This window comes from Phaseolus vulgaris, chromosome 11 (genome assembly GCF_000499845.2).
Source record: "Phaseolus vulgaris cultivar G19833 chromosome 11, P. vulgaris v2.0, whole genome shotgun sequence".
NCBI lineage: Eukaryota > Viridiplantae > Streptophyta > Magnoliopsida > Fabales > Fabaceae > Phaseolus > Phaseolus vulgaris.
Window position 1 is genome coordinate 2,482,895 of NC_023749.2, and position 6,000 is coordinate 2,488,894.

Genomic DNA, 6,000 nt, shown 5'->3' on the forward strand with positions numbered 1-6,000 from the left:
CTTGCACTGCTTTTCTTTGTTTCTATTTGTCTGCAAATTTATCGGCGGAAACAAATACATCCTAAAAAAATAAATGAATAAAGATGAATGAATTTCAGTGGAAAGTATCCTAAGAAAAATGAATGAAATTTAATGAAAAGTATCTAAGCAAAATAAATGAATTTTAGTCGAGTGGATGGTTTGATAGATATGATAAAATAAAATTAAAAAAATTTAAATTAGAAATATTATAAATTTCAGAATGAATAAATTTGATAATTTTGAAAGTGTGAGGTGTAGTTAGAAATCAGGTGAGTGCAGGTAGTATTCTCTGGGCTCTATCTTCCTGCACCCGTACATTTTTCTTCCTGCACCCCCATAAGGTTGTGCAAAGACAAAACTGTCCCTATATAACCTGTACATTTTTTTTTATTCTGGATTATGAAATCTGGTAAATTTTCGATTGACGCTTCTGGTAAATTTTCGAATTGGCGCATTTGGTAATCTCCCGGATTGATGTTTCCGGTAGTACATGAATGATAGTGTTAATCTAAAATAAGAAAATGCAAAACATCCATAATTGAAAAAACCATTCCGGATCCGCCAATTCGTAATTCAGATTATGCATTCCGGATTCAGAAATCCATAATTGAAAAAAATCATTCCGGATCCACCAATCCGTTATAGAAATTAGGCTTCCGAATTCTGCAATCTGGAAATCATATGCAAACTTTGTTTCCGGAACATCCCCTCATTCAGAATGCAACATGATTCACTTCTGGATTGATGAATCCGTAACACACTCCCAGATCCCGAAATTATGGGGGTGCAGGAAGAAAAATGTAGCAGTGCAGGCTATTTTGATATATTCTGTTATGTTGGGGGCCCAAAGAACACGTTGGACCAAAGTGACATGATTTGATACTGTAAATGTGAAGGCACAAAGTGAAGTGAAGTGGGAAGAAGAAAACCGAAAATTGATATAACAAAGAGTAGACGAATGGTTAACTATTAGATCCCTAGTGTAACTAAAGTGGTATAACAAAGAGATATTGATATGCAGACAACGAATTGAGCTCGGAATGAGAATGCAAATGCAACCTATTTTCATTTTCACAGTCCACCATAATTCAACAGAAGACATTGATACAGGCACAATATAGAAACGTATAAAGCAGAAGACTAATAATAGTGTTGTGGTTTAGATTGGAGGAAGATAGTGTTTATAAGGTTTTTGATATGTGATAGTCTTTGATAAGGAAACACACTTAATAATACTTAAACTAAAAAGTGTTGTTGATGCTGGCAAAAAAAATTAAAAATATCCTTAGAACTTGTTAGACAAGAACATACACATGCCATCGCTGCATTCTTCAGTGTTAGGTAAAATTGTTCTATGTTAACAATAAAACAACACTCACCTAAAAGAATACAACCACAAATCACATACTAAGTTTGGGATAATTAATTACTCTTAGGTCTTTTATGAAGATATTTTAGTAGGATAGATTGTGTGTAATATTTTTTTTTTAGTTTCGAAAATATGATAAAAACATGTCTGTCAATTGTTAAATGGTATAAAATTAGGTCATTTTTCTTTTCTGCGTTACAAAGTAGTGAAGCATAAAGTTAGGTAATTTTTTTTCTTTCCAGTTAATAATATTTGGTTTTTTTTTGTAGAGAAAACATTATTTATTGCTTTTTTTAAGCTTAACAATTTTTCCCAATTAGAGTAGAAACTATTATTATTATTACTATTATAATAATAATAATTTTTATTATTACTATTATATTAATAATTATTATTATTATTTTAATAAATACAATGATTACATATTTGAAATGGAATGTAATTAAAATATTCACAATAAAATTAGTTAAGAGGGAATATGTCTACTTTAATATATACCTGATAATTAAATGCTTTTAAATGCTTAAAAGTAATTAATATCTGACAGTATAGTAGGTAATATTCAACTAGTCAAATCCTTATTACAATACTGAAAACATTATCTTAACAAAAGAATAAAATAAAATTATTATATTATTATTATATGTCATTGTCAAAAATAAAATTGTATTGTGTAATATTTATAAAAAAAATTGAATAAAATAAATATTTGAATTAGTTTTTTATTACAATGAAAAATTACTTATTGCTAAGTAAATTTTTTACATTTTTTTTATAAGAAAAGTCTACAATTTCATTATTTATCATATTTTACAATCATATGATAAAAAAAAGTAATCTCCTTTGTGTATCATGGTATAAAAATAGGGCAGTTTCTTCTTGCACCCCCACATTTTTCTTCGTGCACCCCACACTCTTATAAAAGACTAAATCATCCTTATTGGTTCTTAAAATTCTAGAAATATCCTTAACCTAAAAAAACCCTAAAGAGGTGCAGGCAAGGATGCTCTTTTGCGCAGCCGTATCTTTCATGTTCCAGCAGCAGCACGCTTTCATGTTCTAGCAGAAGTGCAACACCTCCAAATCCTTCTCCTTCAATCTTACAGTTTTTTGTTGGTCATTTAGAATCCTCTTGACAAAGGTAAGTAAATTTCTTTGCTTTCGGATCTGCACATCCGTTTTTTTTATGAATTTTTGTTTCTGTAAGTGTTTTCTTCCATTCCAGATTATAGAATCCGATAGAATTTCGAATAATAAAATACTGTAAAATCTCGAATTTTGCTTCCAGTAAAATCTCAGATTTGTGTTCCAGGAAGATTTCAAATTTGTGGATTCGAGAAGATTCTGAATTTGTGGATCCGGGAAGCTTCCGAATTTGTGGATCCGGATTTGTGTTTTTATGGTCATCCTTTCTTGAACATATAAAACTTCATCCAAAAAAAATTTCTATCTTCAAATATGATTTGCAATGAGCTTCTTTTTTTCTTCTTTTAATATTTTTTTTTTGTCTATAGAGTATGTTTTTTTTAGTAGAAATGATACAATGCTTTTTTCCTCTCTTTTGGTTTCAATAGAATTTTATATTTGTTGTTTTTTGTTTGTATTGGTTCAACATCTTATTCATTAGTTTGTAATTTGGTTTAACTTGAGTGGTGTAATTGAACAGTAATGTTGAAGACTAGGGATAGGAGGTTCACAAGGTAATCGTCTACGTCCCACAACCTCTGTTAGAAGAAGGCACGTTAATGAAGATGAAAAACATGAAGAACATGGATAATGACTTCTCAATATCATCATCATCCCACAAATCAACTCCATCATATAATTATTATTCAAATTCATCAATATTGTCCATGTTTCTACAAATAAAAAAAATGAAACAGAATCATTGCATTTTGGATCCATGAATCCATAAGTCAAAAACATTATTCTAGATCTAACAATCCATAATTCAAAAAGACCATTCCAGATTCAGGAATCCATAACACAAACCAAATTCATAAATCCATAATGCAAGTGATGCATTCCGGATTCAGGAATCCATAACACAAAAAAAAAAATCCGGATCCACCAATCCGTAATGTAATTTAGGCTTCCGGATTCAGCACTCCGAAAAACAACAATTTATGATTTTTTACCTTCCAGAACACCCCCTCATCTGGAAAACACAATTTAATCAATTTTGGATTCATGAATACGGAATATATTACCAGATCTCGATATTCGGTAGCCCCTTTTGAAATTATAGGTCAAGGTTAATGTTAGAATATTTAAAATTATGGGCGTGCAGGAAGAAAAACGTGGGGTGCATGAAGAAGAAGCCTAAAAATAGTCATTTTATATAGTTCAAAACATTCGCCTGGCGCAGTAGTTATGCTATTTTCCACCCTTGTTTCAATATCCATACCACTTTCACTAGAATATCTGGGGGCAGTTTCTTCCTGCACCCCACAATATCATGCGAAGACCATATTGTCCCTATTATTTTTTAAAAACCCTAAAATGCACTTAAATTATACTTAATTTTTTACATTCTAGATTATGAAATCTGGAAAATTTTTGGATTGACACTTCTGGTAAATTTTCGGATCCACCAATCCATAACAGAATTAAACTTTCAGATTTAGTATTATGGAAATCAACAATTTATGCAAAATTTGCTTCCAGAACACCACCTCATCCAGAAAATACAATTTAATCAATTCCAAATTCATGAATCCAGAATATATTACCGGATTTCGATATCCGGTAACCCCAAAATCTTCATAACCACCATGCTCCTAAAAAAAACCTTTACTCTTACCTCTACAACCCAAAACACACTTCGACAACATAACGTACTCCTTCATCTTGCCTTAAATAACAACAAAAATCTTCCACCAGTGATTGATATTCAATGATGAAGATGATCAGTGACAAAGGAAGTCCAGCATGGTACTCCTTTTCAAATTAAATGTCAAGGTTAATCTTGGGATATTTAAAATTTTGGGGGTGCAGAAAGAAAATCGTGGGGAGCAGGAAGAAGAAACCATATCTGGACCATTCGGCTAGCCCAATAGTTACTATTAATGAATAAAAATGCCACCTTTTTCATATTAATAAAAAACAATAAGTTTTATTCTTAATTTAGATACAGTTATTAGCACATTAATACAATATATACATCTTATTTTTAAAATAAAGAGTGATATTTTTCGTATATAAATTACCACCACAACTTCTGTTTTTATAATAGTTTCCATCAACATTTTTTTTTCAATATATATATATATATATATATATATATAAAAGTAGGAATATAAAATATTAATTTAATAAGAAAAAAAAGAAAAATTAAAAATATTATATTCTCTTAATATTTAATCCACATTTTACTTTGATATAAAATCAAATAACAATATATTTATTTAATTTAAAATAAAACCATATCTCATAAATCTAATTTAAATATTTATTGTGGTGTTATTTTTTAAAATTATTCTTAAAAATCACTATTTTCTTTATGTATTAATCCATTCTTCTAATCCAAATTTTAATTTTCCTTCAACAAGGACTTCTTGACGTCTTAAAACTTTAAAATTTGTGTTCTTTTCTTCGCCACTTCACTTAGTCTTTGCGCAGGTATGTTCTTCACAGCACTAAATGCTCATTTTCACTTGCTTTTCAGTTTTCGTATATAAAGATGAGTTTTTGTGTTTTTTTTTTTTCTTTAGACAGTCTCAAGTTTCCGAAATTCTATCTTCCCACCTCGTTGATCTTTTTCCCAATCTACTATTGCATTGCTAAACAGGTGAAGGATGGAGATAAATTTGGGAAAACTTGCATTTGATATTGATTTTCATCCGTCAGATTATCTTGTGGCCACGGGTCTAATTGACGGTGACCTCCACCTGTATGTTGCTATTAGAGTTGCAGCTTTCATAGCTAACACATTTAGCTATGATGGTGTCTAAAGAAACAAGCATAAAAATTAAAAAAAAATTCACTATTATCGCCCTCTCGGTCATGAGAGACATTATCAACATCATCCACACGCCGAAAACGAAATTATATCATTCTCAACATTAGAATAATAAATTTGAGAATTAGAAACAAAATCACGAAGCTCATTAGTAACCTGGAAGAAGATTATTCCTTGGATAAATTATTTCGAATCTTTCCACAACATCAATAGTAATGGCTTCATTCGAATCTTTCATACAAGAAAGAGTAGCAGAAGAAGATTTCGACTCAATATTTTGTTCTTCTCGTACCACTCGTCCGGTAGATTCACCACCCGTGCTTGAAAAACCACTCAGATCATCAAAAGCATAATAAGAGTTTGAAATACACATTTTACCTTTAAAGAACGAATGAAGCTTCAAACGTCGTAGCTCTCAGGAAGCAATAAAGCCCGTATAAAATGATAACAACTAGAATGAGATGCCTATTTATAAACAAAACAAACCCTAGATACTGAAAAGTCACAAACCTTTCCAAACCGTTCAAAAAATTAATCAATTGAGGGTTCAAATCATTTAGTCTGAGCAGGCAAAACACGGTAAACGAGACATTTAAATCATATCAAATCATATCTCGAAATTATCATATTATATTTAGACATAAATATT